Genomic DNA, 20,611 nt, shown 5'->3' on the forward strand with positions numbered 1-20,611 from the left:
CAGAATCGGAAACAGGCTCCAGGCTCTGAGCCATCAGTCCAGAGCCCAACGCGGGGCTCGAACTCACGACCGCAAGATCGCGACCTGGCTGAAGTCAGACGCTTAACCGACTGCGCCACCCAGGCTCCCCTATTTTTTTTTTTACTGTTTATTTACTTTTGAAGGAGAGAGAGATAGAGCGTGGGCGGGGGAGGGACAGAGAGAGAGGGAGGCACAGAATCCGAAGCAGGCTCCAGGCTCCGAGCTGTCAGCACAGAGCCCGACGTTGGGCTCGAACTCACAGACTGCGAGATCATGACCCGAGCTGAAGTCGGAGGCTCCACCGACTGAGCCACCCAGGCACCCCAGAAGATATTTCTGAAGAAATTACATAGATGATGAAAAAGACGATGGAAGATGTGGAAAAGGTGTAGAGGCAGGAAAATAGAGCAGGGGTTGGCAAATTTTTTCTTCAAAGGGTCAGAGAGTAAATTATTCTTTACAAAAACGGGCAGCAGGCCAGATGTGGCTCATGTGTTATGGTCCACCCATCCCCGGAGCAGACTAAAAAAGATCCCAGTATACATTTAATTAATGTTTCAGGAGGAGATAATAGAGAAAATAGGAACGTGACAATATTTGAAGAAGCAATGGTCAATAATTGACACAATACCATCGTTATATGTATGATACCTAATGAATCCCAAGAGCGATAAATAAAATTGACCCTTAGATACATCAAAATGAAACTACGGAGGGGTGCCTGGGTGGCGCAGTCGGTTAAGCGTCCGACTTCAGCCAGGTCACGATCTCGCGGTCCGGGAGTTCGAGCCCCGCGTGGGGCTCTGGGCTGATGGCTCAGAGCCTGGAGCCTGTTTCTGATTCTGTGTCTCCCTCTCTCTCTGACCCTCCCCCGTTCATGCTCTGTCTCTCTCTGTCCCAAAAATAAATAAACTTTAAAAAAAAAAAAAATGAAACTACGGAACACCAAGGATAAACTCCTTTAGAGTAAACCCAGAAGGTAAATTCCTTTTCAGGGCCTGACATTTAGACCAACAACTGATTTCTCAACCTCAACATAAAAGCCAGAAGACAGTGGAGTAATATCTCCAAAGCACTGAGAAAAGACGTGCTAATACAGAATTTTAGCATCAGTGACAATCTTCCAAGAATGTCTTGCAAAAGCCTTTGCAGACAAACAAAAACGCGTTTCTACCAATAGGCCCTTCACTAAAGTGACTTCTGAAGAAAATAGTTCAGAAAGAAGAAAAATTACCTAAAAGGCAGTCTAAAATTCAGGAAGGATACTGAAACACTAGGAATAATGTAACTTCAAAGTAAAATCTCTAGGCTTACACTGAAAAACTAGGAATAATATAAATTCAAACTAGGGAAGCTAATGGGAAGAAAGAAGAGGAAACGTAAATGAAGACATGGAAACGTAAATGGCCACATGGAAAATGTGGCCATTACAATTTTTTTTGTTGTTTGAGTTGTAATCTAGATAGAAAAAAGAATGACTATCGCCATTTATTGAGTGGCTACCCTGGAATCATTTTGATTTGTTAACATTCTTAATTTCACGTAATATGTGTAAGAGTGCCAGGCAAAAAGAAGGCGTAAAAATTGTAGTTTCTGTTATCACTGTATCTTTGTGCTCAGAACAAGGTCTGGAACTTGGTAGGCACTCATTTACTGAAGAATGAATGAAATGGGAGTGAGTATTGATTCTATTTAAAGATGAGTCAACTGAGGTTCTGAGAAACAGCATGGTAAAAGGAAAAGCATCAACATGAGTATGAAATTCGCCTTTCTTACTTAGGAAATTTCTGGTATTGAACATATTAATGGCCCTCAGTCGTCGTCTTTGTAAAAATAAGTCATGGGGTCCTTGACGCAAAATAATGCCCATTAAATGCTAGGTGTTCACTTAAATGGTAGATTTGGAACGTGACCACAGCTACTTTCCCCTCTACCATATAGTAGATTTTTTTCCTCTCTTCTCTAACGCAAAAGTATCATGTAATAGCTGAGAATATGAGCTTTGGAATCAGGCAGGCCTGTGTTCACGGCCCAGCTTCAGCGCTAGTTAACTGTAGGACTCTGGGCCTCAGTTTCTTCAACTGTTGAGAGGGGATAATAGGAGCTATCACAAAAGGAGTTGTAAGACAGAGAATGCGTGCCAACCATTGTGCTGGAGATGACAAATTAGAGCCCAATTTAATGTAAGAGGGAGTAAGAGCTAATGAGTTGGCTCCAAGGGATGAGTAGGAAGAGAATGGCCTCTAACACCGGGCAAAAGATTAGTCCAAATGACCTTAAGTCCCTTCCAACCGTAAGGTGTTAATTTCTCCCTTATGCAGAAGCCAGGGAAATACCGTACCATTTCCACAGTCACCTTCTGACCGGTGAGCAGGCCCTAGTGGCCCCACACCCAACAGGTGAAACGGGCTGATAGATAGCATGACATAATAACCACAATAATCGTATTTGAGGGCTCACTATGAGGCAGCACTGTGCGTCTTTATGTGGATTATTCACTTATCTCAAAATCTGGCCACCCATTACACCAGGTTACTATTATTATCCCACGTTTATCACAACCGAAGAACAGAGACACGAACTAACTTTCTCAAGGTCAAACAGGTAGTGACGGTGGATCTGGGATTTGGGTCGGCCTGCTCACAGAGCCTGGGCTCTTGATCGCTGCACGGTACTCTAAGAGACAACAAGCCCTCATGTCCGGAAAGCACCCTCAAGGCAATATTGCGGAAGAAGTGTAGCCTTTGCCAAACTCTGATTCTAGCTCTGCTTTATTATGTGGCCCTAGAGAAGGTACTTAGCCAGCTTTCTTCTCTGTAAAATGGGGGCTGTATTACTCACCTCCCAAGTTTGTCGGGAGGATCAAATGAGATAATATAGGAGGTCCTCGAAAAGACCGGAGATCCTGTATTTCCACTGCGAGTCAGGAAGGCCTTCGTTGTACCAGCTCTAAGCCGATGCCTGTGTGCTCTGAGCCAGTGATGGGGTGACCTTGGGAGAGCGAGTAGGTGAAAGCTGACATTTTCCCTTCTGCTTGGAAAAAGAACTGGTCCATGGCCCTGAACACCCTTCCACCACCACCCGTACCCACCCCCCAACACACATACACACAGAGCCTCGTCTATTTCCCCTCCCCTTGGCCTTGCCCCTCCGCCTTGCCAGGCCACCTGTTCAGTGATGTGATGTTGTTCCAGGCCCTCCGTGGGCTGCCAGCCCTGGACGTGTCAGAGGCCGCTGTCTGGACTAACTGACTGCTGTGCCACTAGGCCCCCACCTCCGTTACCAAGGTGGGGCTGAGCTCCTGATGGCAGCAGCAACTGGGCTCCACGGTCCTGAGCCTCCCTCCGCTCTTGCCTTCTGCCTGTCTCACCTGTCTGCACCAGCACTGTGCCATTGGCTTTCCTGTCTTCCTTAAAAAACAAACAAACAGGGGCGCCTGGGTGGCTCCGTCAGTTAAGCGTCCGACTTCGGCTCAGGTCATGACCTCACGGTTCGTGGGTTCGAGCCCCGCGTCGGGCTCTGGGCTGACAGCTCAGAGCCTGGAGCCTGTTTCAGATTCTGTGTCTCCGTCTCTCTCTGCCCCTCCCTCACTTGCACTCTGTCTCTCTCTGTCTCAAAAATAAATAAAAAACATTAAAAAAACAAAAAACCCCGAAAACAAACAAACAAAAACTGCGGTAAAATAGAACACAAAATTTAACCTTTTAACTAATTTGGAGTGTACCGTTCAGTGGCGTTAATTACGCGCACACTGTTGTGCAGCTGTCACCACCATCCATCTCCAGACTTTGTCATCATCCCAGACAGAAACTCTGTATCCGGTAAACAATAGCACCCCACCTTCTTCCCCCGGCCCCTGGCCCCCTCTGCTCTACTTCCTGCCTCTGAATTTGGGCCTAGAGTAGACACTTCATCTAAGCAGAATCGTACAGTATTTGTCCTTTCGGGTCTGGCTTCTGTCACTGAGCGTAGTATCCTCAGGGTCCAGGAATGTTGTGGCAGGTATCAGAATTTCGTTCCTCTTTAAGGCTGAATAATGGTCCCTTGTATGGATAGACCACATTTTGTTCATCCATCCGTCCATCTGTTGGCGGATGCTCTCTTTAATCAAACTCCCTTGGGTCTATCATAATTTGCAGTGATATGGAGAGAACAGTCTCTTTCCTGGCAGCAGGAAGCTGAGGGAGGTCAGTGTCCCAGGCGGTGGGGGAGGGTGCAGCCCAGGGTGCTGTTTTTTTGTTTTTTTTTTTTAACTTTTTTTTTTTTTTAATTTATTTTTGAGACAGGGAGAGACAGATCATGAACAGCGGAGGGTCAGAGAGAGGGAGACACAGAATCTGAAACAGGCTCCAGGCTCTCAGCTGTCAGCACAGAGCCCGACGTGGGCTCGAACTCACGGACCGCGAGATCATGACCTGAGCCAAAGTCGGCCACTTAATCGACGGAGCCACCCAGGCGCCCCCCAGGGTGCTGTTTGTAAACTCTGCTGTGGAGCCTCTTCTGAGGTTTCACCCTTCTAGAAGTCTCTCTTCTCAACAGATACTTGACGTGAGCAACAAACCCTGGAACCTAGATGTGCTGGTTGGAAAGGAGAGCAGGGATTATCTGGGGCCACAACCTTGCCTTATCCTGCGGACCCAGCCTGCTGTGGCCCCAGGCGTGCTCCGTTGCCAGTACTGGAGACAAAGGGGCGGGGGGGCTCCGGAACAACTTTTGTTTAACGTGCATATGTTTTTGAGGTTTTTGTTTTTGTTTTGTGGATTTCTTCTCATCCATCTCTGTCATTTCTGGTCTTCTGCTTGGCCCGATGCACTTGGGGATTTCTGTGTGCTCTGTGCTAGAAGTCGGGGGCTTCTTCTTTTTTTTTTTTTTTTTAACATTTATTTATTTTTTTGAAAGAGGGAGACAAAGTGCAAGTGGGGGAGGGGCTGAGAGAGAGGGAGACACAGAATCCGAAGCAGGCTCCAGGCTCTGAGCTGTCAGCCCAGAGCCCGACGCAGGGCTCGAACTCACGAACCGTGAGATCATGACTTGAGCCGAAGTCGGACACTTAACCGACGGAACCACCCAGGTGCCCCTGGGGGCTTCTTAATACAGGCATGTCTGTCTTTATTTAGGCTTCTCTGGGAGTTTCCCTCAGGAAGGGCCCCCTTCCTTCCTTTCCCTGAATCTTCCTCGCCCTTTTCTGTTCTCCTTTCTCTGTTTCTCTCCCTCCTACACCCCTTCAGTGCACCAGCAGCTGCGCTGTCTCTGTCTGGACCACAATCTGTACCCTCAAGGTGTCCACAGGCTAAGAGGGTGACACATACTGACATCACACCTACCCTCAGCGTGTCTCACAGGTACCTCTGGGAGGAAGTGGGAAAGCCTATATTAATCCTCTGAGGTCATCAGGACAGGAATCCCCCAGCTCCAGAGCCCTGGGTGGGGCCTAACAATGATCGGACTGTTTTATATGGGCTCCTCTCTTGGTCCCTTTTCCTGTCTCGCCACCTGCCTTATAGGACCTGGTAGCATGTGGTGCGCTAATGTTGGCATTGAGGGTGGGCAGGGGGGTGGGCCTCAGCTTCTTGCTGGCTCTTCCTGCGGTTGCCTGGCCTTCACTGAGTCATGTACCTTTCAGACCATGTTTTATAAGATTGGTAGAAGGAGTATTATCATCAGTCCTGTCTACCTTAAAAGCCCGTCCCTAAGATCACACATCAGAGTGCTTTGAAATGGTGAGGCATTGCCCGGATGTGAGTTCTTACCACAATCTTCTTTGATTCTCATGAACTTTACTGCCTTTCTGCTCAGTCTTGCTAATACCACTTACAAGGAACCTCCGGCAGGCTGTTCCCCGGATACAGCTTACAAACGATGGAGAATCTAGAGAAGTGAAGTCCGTGAATGGGGAGCACCACTGTCTTCCTGGTACATACAGCCAGGGCCCAGGGCTAGGAAGCATGGGAACAAGGTGGCCAGAGGCACTGGGGGCCTCTGACAGAGAAGCAGCCTCGTCACTTTGTTTTCATTGTTCAGTAGCTTCTTTTTTTTTTTTCAGTGTTTATTATTTTTGAGAGAGAGAGAGCACAAGCGGGGAAGGGGCAGAGAGAGAGAGGGAGACACGGAATCCCAAGCAGGTTCCAGGATCTGAGCTGTCAGCACAGAGCCCGACGCAAGGCTCGAACTCATGAGTTGTGAGCTCATGACCTGAGCCGAAGTCGGACGCTTAACAGACTGAGCCACCCAGGCGCCCCTGTTCGATAGTAAGGCAATTCATCTTCATCCAAGAGCGGTGGGACTTTGTACTCTAAAGAAGTGATGATCGGGGCGCCTGGGTGGCGCAGTCAGTTAAGCGTCCGACTTCAGCCAGGTCACGATCTCACGGTCCGTGAGTTCGAGCCCCGCGTCGGGCTCTGGGCTGATGGCTCAGAGCCTGGAGCCTGTTTCCGATTCTGTGTCTCCCTCTCTCTCTGCCCCTCCCCCGTTCATGCTCTGTCTCTCTCTGTCCCAAAAATAAATAAACGTTGAAAAAAAAAAAAAAGAAGTGATGATCCTCTCAACTTCTGTCTGAGGTAGGCTATTCTCACTATCTCTACTTTTCAGATGAGGATACGAAGGCCCAGGAAGAATGGATTTGGAGGAAGGGTGTGCTGAGGCAGAGGCAAGCCTAGGGCTGCTTGGGAAGAGCTGTCACAGGAGAGCCTGTGGGCTGAGAGGGGCAGGAGCCTGGCCGACTCGGCTCAAACTCACGAACCATGATATCACGACTTGAGCCGAAGTCGGACACTTAACCGATGGAGCCACCCAGGCGCCCCAGGCAGAGCTCCAGGAGGGACGGGGCCCGTGAGGCTGGCTGCCGTGGTGCCCTGAGCCCTTCTGGTCAAACTGGATTCCCTTCTGGGTTTCTTAGCTATTTCTTAGGGCCTAGTGACCCGGGGCCATGTGCCAGGCTGACAGCTAAGTGCCCATAAGCCACCTTTATGAAGATGTTCGACACATGCCCCCTTCGGATGAGTACGGCCCGAGGGCGCATGACCTACCCAGCAAAACTTAGGGTGTTTCATGTCCCAACCACCTTTTCACTTCATACCCATGTTTAGGGGCAGCTCTGGAAAGCCTCGAGAAAGCTCCCCTCCCCTCGTGGTGTGGGCCGAGCCCAGCAGGGAAAGGCCAGGCTGTGAGGGAGCTCTCCCTGGCGGCAGCTGGCAAGCCAGCCTGCAGGGCGGATCCTGGCCGTGTGGGACACACACAGGCGAACAGGTAAAGGAGGTATTTCCACCCTTCATTGGGCACCGAATACGGATTTCTTTGTATCGTGTGCCTCTCCCTGTACCCTGCTTTTCCGCCGAGCTGCATAGCCTTTTTGTCCCAGGGCCCGGCCCCGTGTTTGACTCAGACGTGCTTCACTGTAAAATGAAGGGGTTTGTATTACATTGTCCCTCAAGTTCCCTCCACGACTGTGATTCTGGAATTCTGTGAGATGTCTGATACAGTTGGTAGGAAAAGCAGAGGGTCTCCTCCCCGAAAAGGCCGGGAAATTGACTGGCTAGTGCGGTTGCCAGGGACGATGAAATTGGGATTGGGTCCGGCCCGCCTCCCAGCTTGTGATCAGTCAGGACCTGGCCCCGCGCGGCTCTGAGAAGGTAGCAGGGCGTACGTGGGACTTACCTACAGAGGTGCAGTCATCGCCGCTTCTGGGTGTAGCAGAGTCCTGCGCGGCTCTGTCTCCTTTCCGTCTCTCCAGTGTGAGCCAAGCTGGCACCAGCTCTGGAGGAGGCATCCAAGGGGGTTCTCACACGATGCAGAGAGCTGCCCATGAGTCTGAAAGGGAATTCCTTGGCCAGGTGGCCCTGTTCAGCAGACAGCTCCTGCTAGGAGGACGTGGCAGGATTTTGGCACTTGGCAGTCCTCTGCCCCATCTGGCTCCTTTGGAAAGAGTCCTGACCCGGGGGCCTGGGAAGGCGGTGCGCTAATGTTGGCATTGAGGGTGGGCAGTGGGGTGGGCCTCAGTTCTGGGGAGCAGCCCCTCTACATATCACTGCGGGGGCCTAGTCCTCTCCCTGCCCTCCTTGCAAAGCAAAACTCAAGAGTCTTTGGAAGTCTTCGCCCTTCCCAAAGCAGTTCAACTTCTGCTGTGTTCTCCCTGCCTCCTACGGTTGGGTTGGCTGGGCATTTTATCTTCCTGTTTCCTTCCTAGGTTTGGCTCACCGCCTGAGCAGTGTCTTATCATCCTATTAGTGGGGACTTCTACCCTAGTCTCCCCGGGAAGAATGGGGACCGTCAAGACTGTCCATTGTCGGGGCGCCTGGGTGGCTCAGTCAGTTGAGCGTCTGACTGCGGCTCAGGTCATGATCTCACTATTCGTGGGTTCGAGCCCCGCATCGGGCTCCGTGCCGACAGCTCAGAGCCTGGAGCCTGTTTCGGATTCCGTGTCTCCCTCTCTCTCTGCCCCACCCACCCTCCCTCGCTCGTGCCGTCTCTCTCTGTCTCAAAAATAAATAAACATTAAAAAAATTTTAGAAAAAAAAAAAGACTGTCCATTGTCTTTCCCCTAGAACCTTTCTGTAACCGTCTCTGTGTGTTTTACTGTATGCCCCTCCTGCCTTAGCCCTTGAAACTATTCCCATGGGGAGAAAAAGGCAGTTCGCCCTCCTACCCCTCTGTAGAGCCAACCCTCTGTTTGTTCTCATGGAAACCATGGCAACCTGGCCAAGAGGCCACTTCTTCAATCTTGGAAGTTCATGTCCCAAAGCCTTGCACTGACACCTGTGAGCCCTCTGGCTCTCTTTTTTCCAAAGGGGGGCAAGAGCCTCCGATTTTTCAGATCTGCTAAGAGGAGAAAGTTTCAAACCAACCAAGCCCTAGGTGATCGTTGCACAAGCAGGTTAGGATCCGGAGTGCGAAAAAAGGCAACATTAGCTGGGAACCCTGAAGAGTGTTCTGGGGTGTGGTCGACACTTCTTTTCCTTCTGCTCTTTTCTCCCCCCCCCCCACCCCCCACACGTACTCAGTCACTCAGAAGACGAATGTCGGAGGCGGTTATCTGTGAGCTGCCACCAACTGCTGTTTTTTCTTTTTCTTCTCCTCAACATGTTTGGCCTTCTCGCTCTGGTGCTACCTTTTAAAGCCCAAATCGGGAATCCAGGGAGCCACAGTGATGAACTGCAGGAGCCCGGTAGGAGAATTCCACAGCCTTAGACGGCAAAGTTTCCAGGCCTCACTGCCCTGGGACGTCCCCCACGGAGGAGTTCTCTTTCTGGCCCTGCCTGTTGGAGGAGGTGGGGGGAGGGAGGGCCTGGCGGTATGTCCTCAGCTTCTCTTTCGACTTGGCTGCCTGCAGAGGGAGGGTTCAGTGGCTGAGACCCTGAAGGGAGAGCATGGACCCCTCCCTCCAACCCTCCGACCGAAAAGGATTGTTCTCTGGTGATGGAGAGCTTACAGATTTGGAACAGCTGGCCAGGGTGTGTGAGCCTTGTGTGTGGGCGGGGGGGGCCCCCCCCCCAAGGGGACTTTTGCAGAAGCAAGTGTTGGGCAAATAGTGTGAGACGGCCTGCAGAGGTCTGGCTCTGCTGGGCCTGGGTCCCTCTGTGAATCCTCGAATCCTCGCACAGTGGCGGGGCAGAAGGCAGCCCTGTGGCCAAGAAGCTGGTCTCCAGCCTCTACTCCCTACCCACGTTCTCTAGGCTCAGGGTGGAGGCGAGGTGGGATATGGAGTATCTTGCAGCTTGTAGTTGGGTCGGACTAGCTTATTGTGTTCAGTTCTGGACTTTTCCGTTTCTGTGGACACTTTGAAAGGAGCCAGAGTCAGACTGTAGTCCTGGGTGCCTTTCAGTCTGTCCAGGCTCCCAGCCCCTTCCTCCATCGGGCCGCTCCCTTATTTGTGCCACATTGGGAACTTGGCTGAGCGTACTAAATCCCGACTCTAGCTTTTAGTCCATGGAATAGTCTCCTATCCTTTCTCTTCCCCCATCTCGTTAGAGCTCCTCACTTCTGGGGCCTTGGTGTTAGCCATTTGCCTATACCTCAGGCACAGTTAGATGCTACATATTTGGCTTGGCCCAGGCAAGCTCCAGAATGCTGTGGGAGGGGGCAGGTAGACTCACAGAGTTCATCCTGTGTGCCCTCGGTCCATCATCTGTGACCCCAGTGACATGGATTGGTGCTGTGTTGGTGCTCACCGTGACAGCCCCGGAAGTGCCCAACCTGCTTCTCAGCACATCTGTACCTGCCCCTACTTGAGCCAGTGGGCGCTGGACAGGGCTGATGGGTTCCAGAAACTACTACATAAAGAGAATGGAACTCCATCCAATCAGGCTGTTGCTAAAGTTGTGAAAAAGAGAAGGAGAGGGATTTTGAGATTGAGACAGATAGATGAGGGGGGCGGTGCTAGTGGGGGGTGATAGAGAAGGAGAGAGAGAAGGAAGGAGGGAGACAGGGAGACAGGGAGAGATGGGGAAAGTGATATACACAGATAGAAAAAAAAAATAAAGTGAGAACCTTGGAAATGAGGTATAGGGAAGAAAATGAGATGGAAAGAGTTTGGAACGAGGTATTTTTCCTATGATTTCTGGCAGCACAGTGCCTCAGATCGAATCCAGAAAGAAGCCTTTTTTGTCACTTCCTCCAGGCCTCCCCCCTACCACCGTCACCATATTCTCCCAGACTTTTCCTTGGAGGTACTGCCGTGGTGTTTAAAATGCTGTGTGTGGGAGTTTGGAATCGAATGGGTGTTGGGAGAACTGAAATTCTTTGTGTTTACCTTTGCCTCCTCCCTAGAGAGTGGGGGACCCCTGCAATGATGGCTGGTCTCCCTCTCCCTGCGCCAGAAGAGCCCTGGGATGGTGTCCTGGAGAACAAGTGAGATGTGCCAATCCGTTCGGTCTACCAGGGCCCCAGGAGGGAGCAGGGGGAGATGAGACAAATGGTGAAGGAGTGGTTCTTGGGACTTATAGGTGCCTGGTTCGCTCTGGAGATTGGGTCCCCTTCTGGGAATCCCGTGCTTCTCCTTCCCTTGGGAATGGAAGCACACTGGAACAGAGAAGGGTGATTCATTCATCAAGTCCACGTGTTAGGTCAGGCACTAGGGCAGGGGTGGGGGTAGAGAGATGAGACAACCTTTCTGCTCACTTGGAGGAAGAATACGCCATACCCTCCACTCTCTCTCCTCTTCCAGCTACAGTGACCAGCTGAGGCTGAATCACCTCTTCGCCTGCCCTTTGTCTCTTTCAACAATGGGCCCTGTGTCCATCACCACGGATCTGAGCTCTCTTGAACAGATGTTCTTTCTAGTCCATGACTTTTGGGAAGCTTCCTCTACCTTGGGGGTGTCTGCTTCTCTTTGTCTTTCTGTGTATTCCTAAGTAATGGCCACTCTGCTTGAATTAATACCCTGAGACTTAGGAACAGAGACGCTAACGTCTGGGACACCAGCCTTCCCCCCAGCCTACTGTCAACCGTCCAGGATAGTGCCCCATACTGGACCCTTTCCTCACCTCCTCCCTCCTCCCTTTCTACCCTACAGGAACAATGGGATGCTGATGACACTTGCTTTGACAGGCTTAGCAACCATGACTACTCTGCTCTTTTGACCCCAAGGTATTGCCAGGACTGATTTCCGTCCCAGGTTCTGATTTTCCCAGCCAGACTTTGTCGGCTAACCCGGGCTGTCAGTTAGGCCTTCGGCCTCTCCTGGGGCAGCCGAGGATGCTTCCCTGGTGGAAAAGCTGCAGCTGCCCCGTTCTGCCCTCTCTCCTCCTCATGGGGTTGTTTTCCTCAATACCCTTTCAGAGCTATGGTGGCAGCTGGAAACATTCAGTTATAATCTGAGATGGAAGAAATGGGAACAGTTCGTGGGATTTGCTCTTAGCACTGCCCCAACTTCACTTCTATCTGATTCACACGCTCATCAGCGGGAAGGTTTTTTTTTTTCCCTCCTCCTAAGGATATACCAAATCCGGAAGGAGCTGGAATAAGGTGGAAAAAGAGGGCTGATAAAATTCTGCAGCATCGTTTGTATTCCAACCAGCTGTTTCTGGAAGGTGACTCTCTTACTTAGATGCTATTTAGTAATTGTCAACCTATTGCTTGTTTATCAAAATTGGTACACATTTTGTGTGTGTGTGTGTGTGTGTGTGTGTGTGTGTGTGTGAGGGGGGGGGTGGAGATTACCACATGGGCTAGTTCCTTCCACTCTCTTGCCCTTCTTGAGATGCCTATGACCCACAGCCCATTTCGTTTTTCTTTTTTGTTACTTTATTTGGGGTTGGACGAGTGGAGAAGGCAGGGGGCAATAGTGCCCCATCTAGGGGCTCATCTCTGGTCACTCCCTACCTCTTCTGCCAAAAACCTTTCTTCCCCATGTGCCTGGCGCCTTGAAGACATGGGTGTCCAAGGAGGAATCAATCTGACTCCTAATCATGCTTCAGCATCTGAGCCTTCACTGCCAACTCCTTGGTGCCAGCTCGGGGTCCTCGCCACGTTGACTACAACTCTAAATCTTGTGCAGGATACCCCTTCACCCCAGAGCTCCCAGAGGGGTGAGAATTGGATGAAAGTTCTCTGTGTAAGTGGGGAAACACGGGTCCCCTTCAGAGGTACCTCTAGAAGCCATTCCCTGCAGACCTGCAGCCGGGGGGACGCCGTGGGGCTGGGCTCTCTTCCCGTGACTCCTGGCGGAATCTCCCGTGTCCTCGCCCTGATGACATTGGGGGCCGATGGCGGGGGGTGGGGGGCCGAGGCGGATGTGAGGAACGTTGCTGGCTGGAGCCTGCCTTTGAAAAGAAGCTAGAAGATGAAGTAGCTTTGCCTCCGTTTAATAATGTAAGTGGTACAGAGGTGGGGGACACCGAGTTTGGCCTTTCTCCTTGCGGGGCTGGGGTGCCTGCACACCTGTATGAGTAAGAAGCCACACATTCCCTTCTTGAAAGGAATGGGCCATATCCCCCACTTCAGGTTTCCCTTTCCTGGCTCAAGTCCCAAGCAAGCTCTGTTTTACAGCTGCACACTCTTTTTGTTCCTGAGAAAGTTACAGTGGCTCTTTTTGTTTTTTGTGTTTTTTTTTTTTTTAAGCCATACTAAGGGGTTGGGAAAGGAAAGCTTGAAAAGTAAAATAATAAAAAACAGACCACTCTGCCGTTACAGGCACATAAATAGCTTCACTGTAGCCAGGCTGCACCCTCGTTTCACCATAGCAACCTGGAGCGGGTGTTTATAGCAGCCTGTCACCCCGACTGGAAAACAGCTGCTGCCCCCGCCCCCCCGCCAGCCGCACCCCAGAGCAGCGGGCAGGTGCCCCCGAGGGGGTGCGGGGGGTGGCGGGGGAAGGCAGCCTGGGGTCCGGATGGGCCAGTGGCGGGAACACTGGGGGAGCCCAACGCGAGGGGTGGGTGTCCTTGGTTCCCAGGCTTCCCGTCACCTGCGGGACGGGCCCCCTCCGTCTCTCACCTGGGGTCAGTCATAGGAAACAGGAGCGCAGAGGGCGCTTAGCTCCAGCTGGACCCAGGAGAGGCCTGGGTGTCCTCTGAAGCTGACGAGGTGGATTGTTTCAACTTACGAATAAACCTTGGCTCCTGTGGCAAGTTCCGGGGAGTCCTCTCGAGTCCGTTTTCTCAAGGACTGACAGGAGAGGGGCTTCCCTGGGGAAGATCACGGGTGTCTGGGAAAGGGGGTGCCCTGAGATGCATGGAAGCAGCGATTGGCACCCTGGGAGAGGGAAAGGCAGGAAGGGATGTGTGATGTGACTCTCCTGTGCCTCCCCTGTCAGCCTAGGTCGGAGAGCACCTTCCGGACCCAGCCCCTATTCGAGGCCCCCAAAGTGCATTAACCTGGGGTTGTGAGAGGGGTTCCTGACGTTCCTCGCAGAGATGCCTCGTAACCTGTGCGGTGTCCTCTGTGTGGGCCCCAGACCCGCAGCCGCGGCACCCTTGTTAGGGAGCGTGTTAGATATGCACATTCCCAGGCCTGCCCTCCCCTCCGGAATCAGAAACTCTGGCCACGGCAGCAGCAGGGCCCAGCCATAGGTTGTCATCAGCCCTCCCGGAGCTCCTGATGCCCACTTGAGTTTGAGAACCACTGCTCCAGACCAGGCCGCGAGTGCAGAGGAGAATGGCCAGTTCGCTTTCTACGGCCGGGGGCTGCCGTGGTGGCTGCTGTGTGCGCAGTTTGTGGACAAGGGCAGACAAAGCCGGGCGAATGGGACGACATGTTATCAGGGAGTGCCCCGGCCCTCTTTCCTGATGCACGTCATCTTCTCAGCGTGGGGTCCTTGCCTGGGACTTCCCGGAAACAGCTGGGCCGGGAGAAGGGCTGGGGGGTGGAGGGCATTCTCTGTGCTCTGTCCAGGGGACGCTGTCATGGAGCGGAGGGAGGAGATGGGACGGTCTTCCAGGCACGATGTCCAGCCTACTCTGACTAGGGTCACACAGGAATGTTATGGGGGACAGAGCAGCTCTGTGACATTCCCTTCTGGTGGCTGAGCTGTGGCCTTCTCAGGCTGAGGCCAGGGCCTTCCCCCCTCCCCCCTGGGGGCCCCCCGCCAGCACCTGAGGCCTAGGAGCTAGCTACGAGGTCCTGCTCCAGCAGCCAAGGGAGACTGACCTTCCTCTCCCTCTCCACCAGCCTGGCATGACTCTGCTGAAATTCGTTTCTAAAAATAACCCAAGATCCAATCCAGCTGCTAAAAAGCCCCTTTGTTCCCTTGGAACCAAAATGTGGAAAAACCACGGAAAGCAGCCCCAAGAAAGGCAATGTGTGTTGTCCGAGAGAATATACATACTGGACGTTCGCGTGTGACCGGCCAAGGTCTGCGTCCTGTCCCAGTTCTGAAGAGCTGCTCCCTGCTTAGGAGTGAGAAGCAGACACCCTCACTGCCCCATATCCTGAGCATTTCCCATGAGCAAGTGGGAGGGCCTGGGGGAGGCTGCCAGCTCCCCTTCCATTAAACAACAGGCCTTCTTCCACGCAGCACCGTCACTCCCGCCTGCAATCGGCTCTCGTCGTCCTTAGTCGACTGAAGGGAATGGTCAGTGTTGTTTCGTCCTCCACATTGTTCTGAGCTCTGGCTTGCTGCGAACACTCCCCCACAGCCCTTGGGTCACAGGAGGCCACGGAGGTGACCTGGGCCAGTATGACTCAGATTATGTGGAAGCGGGTACATTCCCCATGGCTCCGAGCCTGAGGGACTGCCCTTTTTCATCCTGATCTATTGATGCTATTTTAGGAGAATACCGGAGGGGTGACATTGCCCTCTCAGGCACAGTCTGCTTTAGTGTCCCGACCCAGGCCATGAAGCCTCCTGTCTCCATCTTGATGGTTCCTGGAGTCTCTGACGTGAGCTGACTCTCAACAAGCCAGATGATTAGGAACAGGCTACCAACCGTGGGTCAATTCTTGGTATCGCTGTGTAGAGAAGTTTGTGCTGTCGATGGGCCCTACCTTTTCCTGCGCCCTGAAGGCATCAGGCCCGAACCGATAAGTTTGGTCACCGTTGCCTTAGTGTATCTTAGACAGTATAGCCCCTTGAGGACTGCACGGTCTCAGGATCACCATGTGTTTTGGATTTATTTGTTGGGGTGTCAGCTGCAGAGTATGGAGCTGACCATACCATTGGTTCATGGCTCATTTTATCACTGGTCCATGAGGGGCCCTTTGTGTGTTCACCGTTACCCCATATTCCACCTCTATCCCTGTCCTCACCCATTTCAATGGACTAATATGTATCTTTTGTTTAAATATGTCCCTTAAAGGGGCGCCTGGGTGGCTCAGTCAGTTAAGCATCTGACTTTGGCTCAGGTCATGATCTCACGTGAGATACAAGCCCTAAATCAGGTGAGCTCGAGCCTCGCTTCGGGCTCTGCATTGACAGTGCGGAAGCTGCAGGGGATTCTCTCTCTCCCTCTCTTTGCCCCTCACTCACTCGTGCTCTCTCCCTCTCTCTCTCTCAAAAAGAGACTTAATAAAAAAAAGACTTTGCAAACTCTTCATCAAAAAATAAATATGTCCCTTAAAATATAGAGCATTGCTTTAGATGATGTGTTTTCAATTTGTGTAAAAACTATTAAAGCATTTTCCCCACCCCCCCCAACACTGTTTCTAAGATCACAAGTGTCCTTGCGTGTATATCTGATCTGTGCCTCGCTGTTGGATTATATCCCCTGTTGTCTAGCACACATATTTTGCCTGTCCATCATTGGAACAGGGAATCCCAGGTTGCCTACCACTTCCTGTCACCACAGTAATGTCCCTGTGAACATCTTCACTCATGCCGCCTCCTGAACCTATATGATTATTTCTTTGGGAGATGCACCCAGTAGTTCATGACTAGGCCCAGGGTATACATAGACTTAGTTGGTTTGTTTGTTTTTTTAATGAAGTCCCGAGTTTCATTTATTTATTTTTTAAGGTTATTTACTTATTTTGAGGGAGCACGCATGCGCGCACACGCGAGAGAGAGAGAGAGAGAGAGAGAGAGAGAGAGAGCAGGGGAGGGGCAGAAAGAGAGGAAGAGAGAGAGAGAGAGAGTCCCAAGCAGGCTCTGCACTGTCAGCGTGTAGCCCCACACGGAGCCCAAACTCACAAACCATGAGATCCTGACCTGAGCTGAAATCAAGGGTCAGATACTTAACCAACTGAGCCACCCAGGCACGCTGCATAGACTTAGTTTTGACTTAGAAGTACCAGGCGACCGTGGAAAAGAAGGAAGAATTCTGGATTCCTGAGGCTTAGGGGTCAAAGGTGACGTATTTTCTCCAGAAAGATCCTTTGATGCTAGCACTGCGTTTCTGCTACTGAATTGAAGACTCCTCAGCGTGGCCAACTTGGGGAGGAAAAGAGAGGGCACGAGAGCCTCATGTGTCCCTGCTTCCTCACCGGGAAGTGATGCTGTCTCTTCAGGAAGGGCGTAGCCTCTAGAACCCTGGTCCTGGGAGCTGGCTGAGAATTAGCATCAGGTTCCAGGACCTCGACCAGGACCACGGGTCACATTGTGCCATCCTGTGGTCAGTGTGGAGGCCTGGTTTTGGTGCCCCAGCCCTCACTTGGCTTCCTGGCATGGGCACGGCTGTTGGGTGACGGTGACAGGTGGTAACCCCCACCACCTGAACTTTAGCCAACGTACTTTCTTCCCACATGCCTCCAAAGGGCCTCAGTAGATGGAAGGAGGGTGTGTGCCCAGGTCTGCTTCTGCAAGCCGGGAGGCACTGGAGAAGCAATAGGGCAGGGCAGGCATGGCGGGGGGCGGGGAGGAAGAGCCTGGCACCATGATAGGCATGGCTGCCAGACCCAAGAGGCAAGAACTGGCAAGAGTGAGCTAGGATCTGGGTCATGGAAATAAGGGACCTGTCATGAGGAGGGAGCAGAGAGACCTCTGTGTGGGGTTTAGACCTTCAGAGAGAAGGGCCAGCCAAGGATGTTTCACACCAGCCAGGCAGCCTGCCATGTTCAAGCGCTTGCCAGCTTCCTTGACAGGGCATGGCCCTCTTAGAAGCATGGGAAATGCCTGAGAGAAGTCAAACCTCAGAAACTGTGGGTGATGGCACAGGAAGTGCCCCTGCCGGAGACAGCAGAGAAGAGAATGTCGAGCAGGACCTCTCGGTCTCAAGTCACTACTGAGGAGGTGTTCCCCTGACCTTTAGGAGCCTTTAGGGCTCGTGGGCAAGGGACAGAAAGGTTCACGTGGACCTTCTCATCAGGCTTTAGGAAGTAAAGCCACGGTTGGTTTTTTGGGTTTTTTTGGTTTTTCCATTTTGTAACAGCAATGTCCTTGTACTTGAGACAAGGTGGCTTGGATTCAACTAGAGCACAAACCCTAGCTCTCTGAATCTTGATCTCCCTGCTATAAAATGGTGGTGCCCTCCCCGTGGGACTGTTGGTGAGGATTCAGTGAGACAATATACGTAGTGATGGCCAGCCGGTACGTATCAGCCGCCACCTAGGCACTAAATATCGTACGTGTGTGTGTCTCTCTCATTTCCCCACGGAGTGCCTCCTAAGGTACCTGGCAAACCTTCTTTCCCTCCCTTCCAACCCCTCTCCCTCACTCCATCCCTCCCCTTGCAGATAGGGAGAAAAATAGAGCCTCACTTGGGAGAGGGAGACTCCAGATCACAGAAGGGCACAGGTTTGGGGAGAAGAGGCGACTGGAGCAGGTTTCGTATCTCAGTTTGGTGCTTCCTGAGGAGGACCGGCCTGTCCCTCCACCCCCCTCGAAGTCTTCCCTCTTTCACACCTTATGTCCTGCGTGGCAGTGACGCTGACACTCCAACCACAGCATCTCTGAGTGCTCCCGACTCGCTCCCGAGCACAGGCTCTCAGCCTGGTGAAGAGGTCAACCCAGGGTAGAGCAGGGAACCAGAGGCGGCTCTACGAGGCAGCCCTCGCTTGCAGCCTGGAGGCCAGAGCTGAGCGTAGCCCTTATTATTCTAGGCAGGTCCGGCTGCAGTGCTGAGCCAGCCTGGTTCCCTGGGCCCTGGCCCCTCCTGTTCCCTTTCTCCTGTTTCCATTCATACTTTATTTCCCATGCATCGTGCCAGATTCAATAGGAGCCTCTGGCAGGGAAGAGTCAGGGTGTGGGCTCACTTTCAGGTCCTCAAAAGACCCTACTCTATCCCTACACGGGAGCTGCCCTTTCTCCTCGTAGCCTGGGGATGTATCGCTTCTTTAGCGCCCGGGAAGGTTTCCAAGAGTAAGGGATTCCGTGGACAAAATTGGAGGAAACAGAATGTCTGACTGTTGTTTATGGTTTGGTGGCTTAGGGCATGAGGTCCTTGTCTCTGGCAGCTGCCTGTTTCAGAACTTCCTAGCAAGTCTCGCCGCAGACTGAGTTATCTGGAAGCGTGGGGTGGTTTGTTTGTTTCTCAGGTATGTACGGGAGCAGGAGAAGGTCTGTTTCAGCCCCTGTGATGCGATGTGGTTGATTCTGAAGGAGAAAGAGCTGGTGAAGAGTCAACATTTCCTCTAGGTGGAAATGGTTATTTTCTCCACTCCAGAGATGCCTGCATTTCTGATGTTTGTCAGAAAATAAGGAGGTCCAGGGGTGCCCGGGAGGCTCAGTCAGTTGAGCAATTGACTTGATTATGGCTCCGGTCAGGATCCCAGGGTCGTGGGATCAAGCCCCAAGTCTGGCTCCGCACTCAGCATGGAGCCTGCTTGAGATTGTCCCTCTCCCTCTCTCTCTCTCTGCTCCTCCCCTGTTCATGCATGCTCTCTCTCTCCCTGTAAAATAAAAGATGAAAAGGGGTGCCTGGGTGGCTCAGTCAGTTGAGCGATTGACTCTTGATTTCAGCTCAGGTCATGATCTCACGGGTCTTGAGCTTGAGCCCCATGTAAGGCTCTGCACTGCCAATGCAGACCCTGCTTTGGATTCTCTCTTTCTCTCTCTCTCTCTCTGTCTCTGTCTCTGTCTCTCTCTCTGCCCCTCCCCCGCTTGCTCTCCCTCTCTCTCTCTCAAAATAAATAAATAAACTTTAAAAAAGGGGCACCTGGGTGGCTCAGTCGGTTAAGCGTCTGACTTTGGCTCAGGTCATGATCTCGCGTTCCGTGAGTTCGAGCCCCACGTCAGGCTCTGTGCTGACAGCTCGGAGCCTGGAGCCTGCTTCAGATTCTCTGTCTCCCTCTCTCTCTTGCCCCTCCCCTGTTTGCGCTCTGTCTCTCTCTCTCAAAAATAAGCAAACATTAAAAATTTTTAAATAAGTAAATGAAATTAAATATAAAAAAGAAGAAGAAGGAGGAGGAGGACGAGGAGGAGAAGGAGGAAGAAAAGGAGGAGATCCAGACTCGAGGGAGGGAGTAAGGTATAACAAAAGGAGTGCCAGATGGTCAAGGGTGCTGACTTGCCAAAGACTAAATCACTTTTTTTCTCGTTGGACCTCAGTGGCTTCATCTGTAAATGGGGGGGGGGGGGGGGGTTTAAACCTGTCGTACGTAGAATTGATTAAAGACAATGTTTTCACCGTCATTACAAATTGTACAATGGATGTTACAAGACTTTGGGCCGAAGAACATTGAAATGATTCAATGACCATGTACAATAATAGGATGTCTTGCCCCTGTAGGTAGTGTTTGCTTTTCCGTCCTATCGTCCTTTAAGCTGGCAAAATGCTAGAAACTGGGAGTGAGCACATACCTTACCCAGAGTGCCCCAGGGCTGCGTGACTAATCCTGACCTGACAAGAGGTGGTACCTCCCAGGCGTCTGAGCGTTGCTTCTGAGGCTGAGGCTGTGGCCGAGGGGGTGTGAGAGCACTTACAGATTATTCTTTGCCAGTTGCCTAATAAGGGTAGGGGCCAGGCAGACTCAGCAGCTGTGGAACGCTCACATTCTGAGAGCTCAGAGAGGCATATGGGTGCCTGCTAGGCCTCCGAATTCCGGAAGAACATCCTTAGAGATCCCACCTTAAGCTGGGGGCCCCAGCTGACAACGGCCCCCTTGACTCTGTGCCAACAGCTTAGTGCGTGACCTCCTCTGCAAGCGTCTCTAGAGCAACCCGAAGCAGACAGACCTCATTCTCTGCCACATGCCCCACGTGCTCTAATCTCAAGTGACCTTTTCTCACTGGTCGCCTCCGTGAGTGAAAAATTTCTCCCCTTTCATACCTTGAGGAGAGGTTCAA

The 20,611-nt window shown here is 52.0% G+C and overlaps 1 protein-coding gene across 9 annotated transcripts in view; it reads left to right on the forward strand.

Moving 5' to 3' along the window:
- The window catches only part of ATP2B4 (ATPase plasma membrane Ca2+ transporting 4), a 98,114-nt gene that overhangs the window by 23,293 nt on the left and 54,210 nt on the right, over positions 1–20,611 (forward strand). The window contains exon 1 of one of the 9 annotated variants that reach the window (XM_040462002.1): positions 15,278–15,483. The exons of the other annotated variants lie outside the window; for them this stretch is intronic. The gene's annotated coding sequence lies outside the window, so the exon portion shown is untranslated. Of the gene's footprint in view, positions 1–15,277; positions 15,484–20,611 lie in introns of those variants that run through there. 9 annotated transcript variants of the gene reach the window in all.

The sequence above is a fragment of the Herpailurus yagouaroundi genome, unplaced genomic scaffold, assembly GCF_014898765.1.
Source record: "Herpailurus yagouaroundi ecotype Mexico unplaced genomic scaffold, PumYag 308, whole genome shotgun sequence".
In the NCBI taxonomy this organism is placed as follows: domain Eukaryota; kingdom Metazoa; phylum Chordata; class Mammalia; order Carnivora; family Felidae; genus Herpailurus; species Herpailurus yagouaroundi.